Source organism: Centruroides vittatus, unplaced genomic scaffold (genome assembly GCF_030686945.1).
Source record: "Centruroides vittatus isolate TY-2023 unplaced genomic scaffold, ASM3068694v2 contig_4, whole genome shotgun sequence".
In the NCBI taxonomy this organism is placed as follows: domain Eukaryota; kingdom Metazoa; phylum Arthropoda; class Arachnida; order Scorpiones; family Buthidae; genus Centruroides; species Centruroides vittatus.
This window is the reverse complement of record NW_027122214.1, coordinates 2062221-2077336: the sequence shown is the minus strand read 5'-3', so window position 1 is coordinate 2077336 and position 15116 is coordinate 2062221. Positions and strand designations below refer to the sequence as shown.

At 31.1% G+C, this 15116-nt stretch overlaps 1 long non-coding RNA gene and 1 other non-coding gene across 2 annotated transcripts; both read left to right on the top strand.

Moving 5' to 3' along the window:
* Window positions 1–92: 92 nt before the first annotated feature.
* Window positions 93–2514, top strand: LOC136976269 (uncharacterized). The gene is made up of 3 exons (XR_010880905.1): window positions 93–213; window positions 1063–1275; window positions 2487–2514. It is a non-coding gene; the product is annotated as an uncharacterized lncRNA (long non-coding RNA).
* A 9351-nt stretch (window positions 2515–11865) lies between these two features.
* On the top strand, window positions 11866–11937 carry TRNAC-GCA (transfer RNA cysteine (anticodon GCA)). The gene has a single exon. It is a non-coding gene; the product is annotated as a tRNA-Cys (tRNA).
* The last annotated feature ends 3179 nt before the right edge of the window (window positions 11938–15116 follow it).

Genomic DNA, 15116 nt, shown 5'->3' with positions numbered 1-15116 from the left:
GGGACAGATTCAAAAATTATTTTAAAAAAAATAATAATAAAACCAAAAATTAATCATTAAAATTTCTATCTTCTTCAATCAACACGTAACAAAGAAACTCAACAATTGACCTGTGATTGTTTTGGCTCTTTTATTGCGAAGAGTGCGTTTTTCGAAAGATTGAAAGATGTTTTTCGATTCTGTGAATTATCAACCTTTGCCTCAACCGTTGGAGTAAGCGATTTTTCACATTTTATTGTTATTTATGCAAATACGAAATTCATTCGAAAAATTAATGGCTTTAAATGAAATTTCTCAGTGCAAATGTTAATTAATTTAATTTGATTTTAAGATTTCGATTCTTCGATATTTCTGAATATAGTTTTTAAGCAAACATTTTTGTGTTTTGCTGTATTTATAATCACTTTGGTGTTCACAAGAAAGGGTTGGATTTGCATGCGAGTTCAACAGCATAGAGTTTAAAGTCTCGGGCTAAGTAAATACATCTTAGGGCTTTTACATTTACTGTTACTTAGAAAAGTAAACAGATTACGTTTTTAACTCTATGAACCTAATTTAATAGACTTATTTGTCAATATGTAATTAGCTTCACATTTTTTCTTTAGCTTTTCCTTTATAGTTGTATGAATTATCTGTAGCCTTTTCGGTTCACTACACATAATAGATGAATTTATTCATCTATTGTCATAAATTAATAAATTAGTAGTTAATAGATATGATTTATAAGTTGTTACATGTTAATATATCTTGTTTTATAATAAGATAACAAGTGCTGATTTATCCTTATTGAAGATTTAACCTTCATTTATAAAAACCTCTTTCCCTCGCCTAAATTAATGTAATTTTATGAGGTCCTTAAGCAATGCTTTGTTTAGCATACAGTTTGATAGGAAATTTTGTTAGACACTAAATGAAAAGTTTCTTTAGAGTATAATAATTTTTCTAAAAATTTATTAAAAATATTCATTGGCAAATGTTTGTATATTCGATTTTAAAATTAAAAGAAAGGTTTCGGAATTTAACATTTATTGTGTTATGTGAATTTTCTCTTTCCATATTGAGGGCGAGATCGGATGGATGTGCGGGATTCGTGAATCCAAACAATTTGGATTATTTTAAATTTCGAGGCAAGAAAAAAGGCCTCTTGGAGCAGGATGAACCCGCACAAAGTGGATTTGGAAAATCTATCTTCGAAAATCATATTAATCCTGCTTATAAACAGGCTTAGAAGAAGATTCGGCCATTTTACCAGACTTCGTGCGACCGCTTTAACAGGTAAGTTACATTACTGTTTATATGTAATACAGTTATATCATGTTGATCTTAATTACTTATATTTACTTAATTAATTTTGTCCACTTTGGACTTGTTATAATGAGGAAAAAGAAACACATAATTTTCAATTAAAATATATTTACTGTAACGTAATCTTATATGCCACTACAATCCAGCATTTCGGGCCAACGTTCCTTCTCAGCAGACATTACCTTTTTATGCTTATATTTTAATATACTCATACAGCTGTAGAGTAAGGTGATGTGAGCTGGATAATTACTCCGTTGAATGATGGGTTGGTAATTCGTTTAACGAATTAGTGATGGTTAAGTGAATGAAACTGTATTGTAATAAACAGGAAAATATTTAGAAAAAGTTCTGCTGGAAAAATTTAAAAAATGGCATTTTAAAGGTCTATTCCGAAAATGTTGAAAGAAGCATATGGGTATATTAAACTATACACATAAAAAAAGATAACGTCTGCTGAGGACCGAACGACGATTTTACTCTTTGTTAGCATTTACAAATCTTTTATAAAACTCATCCCTACCCTCAAAATTAAGCTTTTTATTATTTTATAATAGTTAAAAATTTAAAAAGTTTTTAAAGTAAAATATCATAGCGGATGGATTACCAAATGTTACCAAAAAATTAAGCAACTCGTTACTGGATTTTTAAAATTAAGTATAGTCATTATTAGACTCATATTTCTCTCATTCTCCAAAACTCTCCTTGTTTAGGCGATGAATATATGGTCACTCCAGTTATTTAACACAATGATGTATATCTATCTATACTTATCTACACGTAGAAAAAGTACAGGAGGCTACGTATTCTTCGGCATCATTAAAAACTATAGACCTCTGTCGTGGTGTTATTGGGTCCATCGTTAACCGACACATACCTCCTGTATATATAAACAAACTTCGACATAGCACCACTGTTCTCCTCTAAACCGAAAAATCTCAGAGATACAGTAACGAGTTCTGCACATTACTTTGAATTTGAATAAGGGGAGGCCCTACACATCCACAAAATAGTAATAACTTTAATAACGTGTATTTCTAAGGGATCGGAGGGCATCGGAACTTTAATCGTGAATCACAAGGCATCCCCCTAGGAAGATCGCTCAAGAGTTGCGTTGCCATGACTTATAACAGATATCTAAGCGACAATTTGTTTATTTCATGGAAAATTTTTTCTACTTTTAGTGAAAGATTGGTGAAAGATAAGGAGGACTATGGATTGAATAATGACATCAGAGGTCTTCCAACAAACATCGAAATGAATAAAGAATTCGGAAAGCACGAAGATTGCATGGAAAATACAAACACCATTGGTTATACTATTGGATATATACAATGGTATATCCAATGGTATATTGGATATACCATTGGATATACTATTGGATGTGCTATTAGAGATAAAAAGGCATTGAAAAAAGCCGGATCTTTCTTCAAGGCAGTATGGAAACCAGTCAAGAGGTAAGGTTTTATATATACAAAGTTCGATTTAGCTTGTCATTCGTTCGCCTCTACAATTTTCACTAAATCCAGTGTGATGCTAAACCGAAGTATTTGAAACAGCAACAATACATAGTATTAAGATGTACATAGAGATTTGAGTTTGAACACTTTTAATTTTATGAGAACGGCATTACTTTCCTATATTTTTGGCGCTGTATCGAGATTTAGCAAACTAGTTTAATTTCTAATCCAATGGAAAGATAAGCTACAAATGAAAATAATAATGAGCAATTATTTATTGTGACATTGTCACAATGCCGGGCTGCGATTTTTAATCATATTTTTAATTTATTTAATTTAAAATATATGCTTTCATCTCAAATTAGTAGTGGCTTGCCCCTGTACATCATATTTCTCCATTAACAATAGAATCGTGCTGGTCATCAATCTAGCACCTTTCAGGAGGAATTTTTTAAATTGAAATAACGTAACTTACGGTTTGCATCAGAAATTCGAATATAGTTAATCGGGCCTCCTGTCCCTAAGGTTTTATATTTGGTCTCGACATTCATCTACCTCACTTCATTTTCGAGATTAAAAAAAGACAGACAAGCGGACGGAGGAACGACAGTAAAAATTTATAAGTCTACAATTTTTTCAAATTGCAGCCCAATACAGCTTCTAGAATAGTATAATTGAATTTGAATATCGCTGAAAGAATATCATTCAGAATGATTAAACAATTTTTTTTTTAATTCTCAATTTGATACAATGTAATATTTGCAGTCAATTAATAAGAATAGATATTCAGAGCGAATCTCGATATTCGCTCTCAATAACGATTTGATAAATTTCAAATTCTGATAGAAGTTCTCAATAAATAAGTATATTTGTTTTTTCGGTTAATGTTACCTATGGTAGCCGACTCGGCGACGGGGAAATTTTTCTACCCTACAATCTAGACGGCGACAGGGATTTTTTCCCCTGCCCATACATTGCACGCGGCGACCGTGAATTTTTTTCTTTCTACCGTACATTTAGACGGCGACGGGAAGATTATTTCTACCCGACGGTCTATATTAAGAATACTAAAAAACACGACAAAAAAAATGAGCACTTACTTTGTTACTGAGCTTTTCCTCTTTTTCTTCGTTTCCCGTCGACTGAACTTGATTCTCCGGCATGAGAAGAGGATCTCTTTTGCGCTTTTGTTTTAACAATTGTCTCGTTTTTTTCCACCGTTTTCCTGTTTTTTTCCACCTTTTTCTTGTTGGCAATAGGTGCGGGAGCAGCCGGAATAGTCTCCGGCATAAACCTCCAACGACCCATTTAGTGCTTTTCATCTTTCTTCCTTTCTCGTATTTTCGTTTACATATCACTGTTTCGTCTATTTCCACTGTTTTGCCGACGCCTCCTATTTTAAACGATGTCAGATTGTGTAAGGACACTAACATAACGAAACGTACTGTACGTGGTTAGCCCAGTCTATTTCTGCCTTTTTAGAAATACCCGAGGAAATTGCCGAATTACTCGTCGTGCACTCTAAACCAATATAGTGCCATATGAATGTCAGCGGATTAGCCCATGAAATATTACCACATTTCCTATTGAACGTTCCATCGAAAGCCGAACTATTCCGCCTGCATTTTCGGCAACGCATCACGCAAGAATTCCGGTCGCTGCGATAAATCAATTTGCATGTTTGGCCACATTTCTCGCAAACTTCCTCGGTGTGTTGGAGGCCTAATTTTACGGCAAATTTCAGTCCGCCATCAATTCTTTCGTCTAATCCCAATTCGGAAGACTCTGCTTCGATTAACTGATAAAAACGTCGTCCAGTACACTGTTTCCAAAATTCGTCCGATCTAAATCACAATTCGCCATGACTTGGTTGCGAAATATCTATTCCAAAAATCACAGAAAACGCTTAGCCAACTGTTCAATAAATAACTTCCAATAGCTTAAATTCGCAAATGAAATTAACAACATTATAAATTACCTCGTAATAGAAAAATTCCAAAAGTAAGAAAAACTCAACGAAATCGCTTGGCACGACAACACGCCTACTCCACTCTCGGCGGAAAAATTTGCATAATTCCGATAATACGCAATTCTAAGAATCAAAGCGCCCTCTACGGATATCTTTAGTTGATGACGAAATCATGACGAAATCCCGGTCGCCATCTTGAACGGAGAGGGAAAAAATTTCCCCACCGCGGTCTAGAATTTCCCCTGTCGGCCTCTAAAATTTCCCCGTCGCCGAGTCGGCTACCATAGGTATCATTAACCGTTTTTTCACATTCAGATCAGTGAATAAAGTATGGAATAGCATGAAAAATGGAGAAACTGAATACGTCCAGTTTGAGTAAGGATCTCTTTTTTTCCATCATTGCATCAAGTTTCCATCTGCTTGATTTGGTCCGAGTTCGTCTCGGGTAAGTGTTTAATCAGAATATTTTTGTATTTTACACTTAACACTTAGAAGATTTTCTACTCTCAACTTATAAATTGAACACCATTTCTATCCCCGATATACCACCAACACGCAATGGCCAGGTAACGGGAGAACAGGAAATGTGTATTAACGTGGAGATACATCACGTTCTTTATATGATTGAGATTTTACATATAGACAGACTAGAGTAGGCTTTTAGGGCATTGGGATTATATATATATATATATATATATATTATTGTCCAAGTATTGAAAAGAATATATTCTGGGAGTGTACTAGTCTCATAACACAGGGAAAGCATCAAGGTAAATGGGCGTAGAGATTAAAATATTCAGCAAGTTTATGCGAATACGAGTACACGGAGATTCTAAGCTAATCAAATTAATAATAATATATTTGAAACATAATAAATGACACAACAGTAGCAAATTAATAATTATGCACCGAATAATTTTCGTTTGATTCGTATATAATTGTTTTTAGAAGGAAATAAACTTATTGATTTAAAAATTATTTAAATAATTGAATATTTCAGATTAAAATATTGATTATTTTCATTTTATTTTCACAGATTTTAGAAGAAATTTAGAGATTTTCATCTCTATCAATGTACATACACTTTTTCATCATTTATTATCTTTATTCTTTTGTTCGTGTTTGTTCATTTTTAATTATAATTTTTTTCAATTTATTTGCATTTAATCAGGTTTGAACACTTCTGATTATTTCGACTTTTTGACTGTGGCTTCCTCAAATTTGTCTTTATCTCGATTTTGACTTTAACTCGATTATGGCAGTGACCTCCTTAATTTTGACGTTATCCCGATTTTGATTTCAATTTTAACCACATCCCGATTGTGACGTCTCGATTATTGACTTTAACTCGATTGTGACTTCACCAATTTTGACTCCCAATTGCGTCTCCTCAAACTTTGACTTTATTTTGATTGTGACTCTTCTAATTTTAATTTCTAATTGTGTCTTCCCGAATATCGACTTTATATAATTGTGTCCATTGTTTATTTTGTTATCTAAATTCGTTGACTACCCGATGAAGGCGAAGAACACGAAAAGACAAAGAAAACGAAAGGCCTCTGAAACATTAAAGGATACATATTATGAAATGGTAAGTGGTATTATTTTTAGGAATATATAAATTTTAAATAAATGTTGTTAATCATTGTTTGTCGTTTCCAGATTACGGATCCTGATCCTGAATTTCTATGATTAAGAAGCATTTGGAGAGTTCGGGAGAATGGACTTTAAAAAATTTTCAACGAGCAAACAGCATGGATTCATTCGAATTACATTGAATTAAACGCGTGCATAATGCAGCTGAAAAAGAAAAAAATTTTAATTAATTTAAAAAGTTTTTCGAGAAGATGATGTTCTCTCCACAGTCCTTTGCATCAATTTGAGAACTTCTAAATTAATCGTCTTTATACGATGATAGTTTGATGAATGATTAAATGCAATCAGAATCATAAAAAAAACGAATTGTCTCTGTAAACACTTTTGTTTTATTTTTCATCGAATTATTTCAAATTCACAAAAACTTGTCGGTCGTTATTTTTGTTTTTTAGATTAAGCATTCTCTGTTTTGTCAATTTTCTTACCGCGGATTTCATGCCCACATCTATCTTGATATGCACTATTATTTGGACGAGGAGTGTTGTAACCTTAGCTGTATTTTTCTTTGTAAAGTTTGTAATTCTTAAATAATGTATTCCGCCATTAAAAATTAAAACTCTTCAGAGTAAATTCGTATACGAGATTATCAAATACTGGAATTTAAAACATTTAAGTTTATTTCAAACTAATTTATCTTAAAAATGCATAACAAAAGATTTTAAAAGTTAAATATAAGTCGGTGTAAATTATAAAATTTAAAAATCTCAATGTTATTCAGTAGTTGACAGCATAAATATTTTAAAATTCGGAAAATTTGTTAATAAGCTGTTAATTAACCATTAATTTATTTTGTAAAATTAATGCAAATTACCAGATGTTTCGCTCGAAAGTACCCAATTTCATTTGGCTATAAAAAAATAACAGTTAAAAATTTAACTTCAACAAAGATTTTTTATAAGAAGAAAACCTCATTAAATTTCAATGAAAGAGTCATCCAGCCTTATATGAGATCCAGCAGACTCAAGATGGTAGGCAGTTTTCTGCATCATGTCACAATGGCGATCGCTGAGATAAAGATCCTGAAGGTCCCTGACCGGAAGAATAGCATAAACCATATCTTCCACTCAACCCTATAGAAATAAATGTAAGAAAGTCAGGTCGGGAGATCGTGCGGCCACATTGTCTCTCATAACAGACCACGAACTTTGATTGGACAGTAATGCTCACGATTCGACTTCTATGTCATCTTGCAATACGAAAAAATTCTCTGTAAAACTTGATAAGTTTTACCACCAGATATCATTCATTGCTTTTACACATCTTAAACAATTCGTTTTTTTATGATGAATTAAAATCGAGTATTTTCGAGCGGAACATCTTGTATTATTAATTTGATAATAATACCCCGTAAAAAGGTATAATCATTTCATAATTATGTCAAAATAGCTGTTTACATTATGATCGCACTGGCAATGTAAACAGCAAATACCTTTGTTTCTAGAGTGCCTAATTGACTCTTAATACAATCAAACTAAGGAAAAAATATTTATATAAACATAAACAGTTATTGGGCTGTAATTTGAAAAATTGTAAACGTATAAATTCACACTGTCGTTTGTCTGCCCTTCCTTATCTCGAGAACTGTGTTAGTTAGATGAAAGTCAAGACCAGATATGGAACGTTTAGAGGTAAGAGGCCCCGATTACGTGTATACGAACTTCCGTTTCGGACCGCCGGAAGTCACGTTATTTCAATTCAAAAACTTTCTAAACGGAGTTAGATGCATGACCGTCATGACTATTGTTAACAGGAAAAGTATGACTTACAGAGAGAAGACCCTACTAAATTTAAAATGCATTGTGACGAAAAATTGCATATAGGCATTGTGACAATGTCACAATAAATAATTGCTCGTTTTTAAATACTGTATTTTCTTGTTCATAAATTAAATCCAGTAGTTGCTGAGGAAGAACTTTCTCATTGAGAAGAAGTAGTACTCCTTGTTTTGAACTACTCCTGTAATTAATAAGAACACGAATAACGATATACTGATCCCTCACGAGATTTAAAAAATATTTTATTATTGAAAACGCCATTAAAATTTAAGTTTCTATTCGAAAAATTCATTTAATTAAAATGTTAACAAATTTACTCGCAGCCTAATTTAAACAATAAATGCTTTAAATCATCCTGTTGGGATCGAAATCGGCATCGAATTATCGTCCACGTTGACTTTTCTCGCGATCCGAAAGGTGTCTCAATTTTCACTTGGAGTCAGGCGAGAGACCCCTCGAATCGCGAGGATGAAACCGATCAGAATGTCAGATCGAGGGCTCCAACCTTTGAAAACTCGTGTCTCGGAGGATACGAAGTTCCGTTCTATTCTCTCCAAGCTACATTAGTCCAGTCCAGAAGAAAGAAGTGTGGGTGTATGTGTTTCTTGGCGGCAGAGAACTTTTTGAATCTTGTGTGCGTGTGTCTTCTATTCTCGTGAATCTGTTATCAATCCATTCTCGTCACTTCGGAAATTGTCGTATACGAGACTCCAGAGCCTTGCCTTAACTATTTCCGATAATGCAGAAGTTTTGGTAATTATCAGAGATCTCAGAGATCTCGACCACCCGGCCATCAACGTAACATCACTGAACACTAGTCGTCGGTTCGCGTTTTCTTTTCTCTGGACGTGGCAAATTCGAAGTAGTGCTACACGTAAGTATTATTGAATGTTAGTCGCTTAGGCGCTAACGTGCGGTTTGATGTTACACCGCTAATCAGGACGAAATAACCTTCCGCCAGCAATCGAAGCCCGGAGAGAGATCTGAAGGAATCGCGCTGCATAGCGGCAAAATTGCCATTTGGCGATATTTTATTACAGTCGCAATAAAAATATAACATGGCAATAAAATTTCTAGTCCGCTTGTAACTACGTTCAGTATAAAAAGAAATCACAAACGAGCTTCAAAAAGTATAACAGAATGTCGAACTCCGGTGCAACACACACCTAGTGATGTTACGTCGTGCCGTCAATTGGCTTCTATACGTAACATCACTGAACACTAGTCGTGGGTTCGCGTCTTCTTTTCTCTGGCCGCATAGATTTTTTCCGAGTTTTCTTTACGTTTCTAGCACGCAAATACAGGCAGGTTCCGTATAGAAGTCCTTCGAAATGCATCCGTTGACAAATCCCACACAGGCCAAGCGGTTCCGTCACCTGAACAGTGGGATTTCGGTCCGGGTTCGCGCCTCGCCAGGACGGGCTGGCCACGTGGAATTTTCCGTGTTTTGTCCACATCTGTAACACCTGAATATGGGCCCGTTACCCTTAAAAAGACCTTCCGGAAGGCATTATTCCCGCGTAACGACCATCATAAATGCATACAATTACATCACACTTTACCATGGGACAACTAGCTTTATACAACACAATGAGAGAGTGGTCGTATGGATAGTTACCGCCGTGTCTTTTCCAAACTGTTTATTTAGCCGCAGCCACATACTATACTTAATTTAATTGGGGAAACGGAAATAATCTAGCGCTTATTTAAATGAAAATTCGGACAAAAGAAAATAAATGTCGTTTCAATTTTTAGAATTAATTTTTACTATTATTATTTGTTTATTTGAGAATCGTACACTCCAAATAAAAATAGAAGTAAAATAAAACAATTTTCGTTAAAAGCGCATAACAAATTACCGAGCTATACCTGTATTTTCTGTCTTCTGTGGTGGCTCGTTATAGAAAGTCTGCCATGTTGTTTCTCACTAATAGCGAATCCATTCTTTAACGTTGCTATGACTACTGTCTTAAATAGAAAAATAATTTTAATACATTAATTGTGAATTAATTTATAAATTGGGTAAATACGGTTTATAATATAGGCCGATAACTTATTTATCGGCTATACATTTGTATGTAAGTAGACACGCGGCACAATCACGCTACTAATATAACTTATACTGTTTATGATATATAGTCTTTATTAAATTGTTTTTATATTACAATGTTAATCGTATTTGGTTTTGTTGTAGTTATAAATTTATAAGGATAGTAGGGAGCTTTGTCTCTCCACTTGTTCAGAAATTTCATGACGAATCATCGATTTCCGGTGCAGCTGTTTTTATTTTTTATTTTTTCCACGGAATAAATATCATGTTAAACTAAACTAGGTATTTTAATATAGGGAGATTAGGTTTAGGAACAAATATGTGTTAACAAAACAAATAATTATTTTAAATTAATGGCGTTAATTGGCTACGCGCGAGACGGATATTTAAAAACAATATTTCTATAACGTAAAAATTTTAATTAAAAAATTACAGTAAATCCTCGCTAACCAATAGGTGGTCCGAATTTACGAGTTAGGAGGTTGTTTTTGTAGTAAACGAGAGGGTAAATATACAGTAAAGTAATTCATTGCGACAACTCTATACAGAAGTTTTAATGAGTTGAGATTACACTATTAATATTATTATTACAGGAAACGATCTCAAAAAATTTCATGACAATACAACATAATCCTACAGCAACGTACAGTTTTTAACTTACTGACTATAGTAATATAATGCGCGGCATCAAAAAGACTTCCGGATATCAAAAACACTCGGTAATTATAATTTCGTTATAATCATAATTTTTCTGGTGTCGAGAAATTTTAAATTATTGTATAATTTTTCGAAAAAAATCTGTCCGAAATCCGAGTTGATGGGGTTCGGGTTAGCTAGGGTTTACTGTACTTTAAAAAAATTAAAAAAAGTGAATTTTAAAAGGTGAAATAGAATTGAATCTTAACGAAACCGGATGTGCCACCTTTATTATTGTCTGGAATATGAATCGCTTTCGTCTCAAACAAATATAAACGTGAAAGTAATTAGGAAATTATTTAATAAATGTATAACCACTATCAAAATATAAACAAATTACTACAAAATTAAATAAAAATTGCTGTAAGTACTCGAAATCTTCAAAGCTAGAGAGCATTTCCAGTTTGCTGAATGTTGAATTAGACTTGTATGATTGGCAGAATACTTACGTGTCGTAGATGAGCCTTTGATTTTGATTGGCTGTGTTCACGCACTTCCTTAACAGACTTCCGTAATGTAAATTTCCCTAATGACTCTCGAACATACACGTTATTCACGTCAAGATAAAAGTCATAAATTTATCAGAATATTTATATGAAATGTAAAAATATACATAGATTATATAACGAGTCGATATATTGACTAATCATTTTAAGATTATATAATATCGATCCTTAAAAAGTTATTTTACAAGTGATGTATATGATAAATTCCACGTAGGTGTTGAATATTAAACTATACGCCAAATCAACTTTATAGAATCATTGCTAAATATCATATTATATAAGTTTATCTCGTGGCGTAGGCGTATGTCTCCAAGGTTACACGCTTCTAAATCGTATGGTATTAAAAATGAATAATAAGTTATTAATATTATAACGGCAAAAGATATAAATGTTAAATTTAGAATAGTCATTAAGCAATTATGTAGTTTATAATGATAACACATGTGTCGACGGGGGTATAGCTCAGTGGTAGAGCATTCGACTGCAGATCGAGAGGTCCTTGGTTCAAGTCCGAGTGCCCCCTTAAATTTTTTTTTCTCACTTATTTTCTGTTAACACTTTATATAACTTTAATCACATTTATTTAATATTAATATATCAGTTTTAAGAAGTACAAACTCTACAAATAAAGTATAAAGTTAATAGGATATTCTTATCTATAGTTATATCTTCATCAATTTTATTACAAAGCCTAACAGAAATGTAAAAGTCACTTGAATTAATATAACAATATTATTTAAATATTAATTAATTAAATTTTTTTAAATTTGAAAATACTTTACATTCAAAATTGTTTTTATATTATCTTATCGTTATATTTACTTTTATCAATTATATGCACAGAAATTGTATTTATTCTGATACTCGTAATTCTTTTATAATTTTTAATAATAAAGGTTATGTTAAAAACTTTTAATTTCTTAAAAAATTAACTATTGTAATAAATTTTTTCTTATTGTAACTTATAAAGTCAGATTTAATTATTTTCGAACATTAATTTTAATTATTTTAATGAGATGTGAGATTCCACAACGTCTAGACACATGTTAAAATACACTTACGGGAAAAATCTTTTGTTGACAATAGACATTTACCTGTCCACGTTTTATTAATGTTTATATAACAATATTAATATAAAATACAATTTGTTTATAGAGAACTTTAAATTCTTTATATTTCCCCTCCAATTTTAGAAATTATTATTATTATTATTTTATTTTTTTAAATAAATTAGAAAAAGTATAAAACTTAATTAAAAAGGAATTAAATTTAAAAAATTGTTATTTTATGAAGATAAATATAATTAAATTTTGAATTATTGTTATATTGATTGGCATTTTATCAATTGAAACACCTTGCTTTTTTATGTTATTGATTGTATTAAATTATTTAAATTATTGATTTATTTTTTAATAGAAATTATTTCCTTTCTATAAATGATTGATTTACTATCGCGACACTTAATAAGCTCCATAAGATATATAATTATTTAAGTATTTTTTTTATAAGAGTATTAAATTATAATTGAAAATCAAATGATAATTGAATTAGAAATGCGTTCTGAAATTAAAATTAAAAAATATACAAATATTAATTTTTATGGGAAAGATCAACGCGAACTTGAGTTTTGCTGCCATCTATTGTGGTAAATCGGCATTACTTGATTTAAAAATCGTATTATATAATTAAAATCTCATTAAAATGCATAAAAATAGATGAAGGATCCTTTTAAATATTTACCGATTATTTATAAAAATTTTACTTAATGGAAATAATTTTTACACTAATAAAAAAATATTAAAATTTAATTGAAAAAATATGTTAAATAATATCGATTGAGGAAAAAGATTCAGTATTTTGAAATAAATGAATAATAAATTAAAAAAGGAAAAAATTTAAAAAATAAAATAAAAATAGGGGGCACTCGGATTTGAACCGAGGACCTCTCGATCTGCAGTCGAATGCTCTGCCACTGAGCTATACCCCCAACACAACCAAAACTGCTCTACAGCTGTATATATCAGTAACACGTGATTCATTTTCTACTCGTACGTGTATGTGTTTATGTGATATTTAGATATTTATGTTATACGCATTTAATGGCCCTTAAAATTTTTACATTTTCTGGACTCAGGGACCTTGAACATCGAGAAATGCAAAAAAATTTCGCGGATATTTTCTGTGATGGGGGGCAAGATTTTGTTCACCCTGTTTGAATAACTCCTGTGTTTTCTGACGAAATTTTCTGAAATTTTACAGGGAGGTTTGTGTATTAGCGGCATTGATACTGTTAAATTTTGGCAGTTAAAGATCGACGGGCGGGGAGATAGAGGAGGGTCGTGTGTCATATTTCGAGTAGGGTCGGACTTAATGACGATTTTATTCATCATTTACAATTTTTTATAAAACCCATTCTTACTCTCAAAATTAAGCTTTTCGCTATTTTATAATAATTAAAAATATAAAAAAGCTTTTTTAAAATATCATAACAGATGGCGCCATGCGCAGTTTTAAATGTTGCCGGGAAAGTTAAGCAATTCTCTGCTGGATTTTCTTAAAATTGTTTTCTTTTCGTATTTTTCAAAATTTAGATATAATAATGTCATATTTTATAATGTTTTAGGTCATTATTATTATTATTATTTTAAATTTATTAATTATAATTGTAGTTTTATAAAATTAAAAGAATAATAATAAATCTAAGTTTGATTTATTTATCATTGACTTATATATACAATGCATTAAAATATAGGACTTTTATTATTTTTGTCTGAACATTTTGCTGACTAACACACACACGACCTTCCAATTTTGCACGTGTATAACAACAAATACTTTACATTCTAAGCTGTCTTTGTCGTTTATATGACTTTCATTATATAACTTTGTCAGTTTAACCTCAAAATCTTATTTATATTCTATAGTATCGATGTTTTATATTTTAAAAATTAAAAACAGAAAGCGTGTATTTTTAATATTATTTTATTAAGTAATTTTATCCTTCAAGGACGAGTGTAGGTTTATCACGTGTTTATAGAAACTTGAAAATAAGTACAAATATATTTGTAATTTTATTTAGAATTTACACATGTTTTTTTTTTCTTTATTTTTACATTAGAAATTATATTTAATTTTTTTTTCTTCGCAATTTCTTTATTTTTATGAGGTTATAAATATCTTCCATTAGTAACAGTCATTTGGTTCAACGCATTTTCCATCGGATGCTCTTAAAAAACCTTTCATACAAAAACATCCAACACTGCACCATTCCTGACAGATTTCTGGACTATTTTTATAATTTTCACAATTTATACAATCCGATCCACATCCAGTAAATATTTCATTATCGATTTTACAGGCTGTCGATAAAATTTCAAATATATTAAATGCATTTTTCCATAACGTAATAGATAAATATAATTTTTATTTATAATTTTATTTAATAAAAAATATAAATAAATAAATAATATATTTATAATTGTATAATCGTTATATTTTTTAAAAATATTTTATGTAATGTGACTAAAGAAACGTGTGTGTTTTTTAGTATTGAATACATATTAAGCGTAAAATTATATAAAATTAATGGTTTATAGCTGTAAAACTTATTATTCATAATAATTTATTTACAAATAGAAATTTGGTAAGATAATTTATTTTTCTAATTTATTTATTTATGTTTCGCCTTTCTAAATCTGGAGA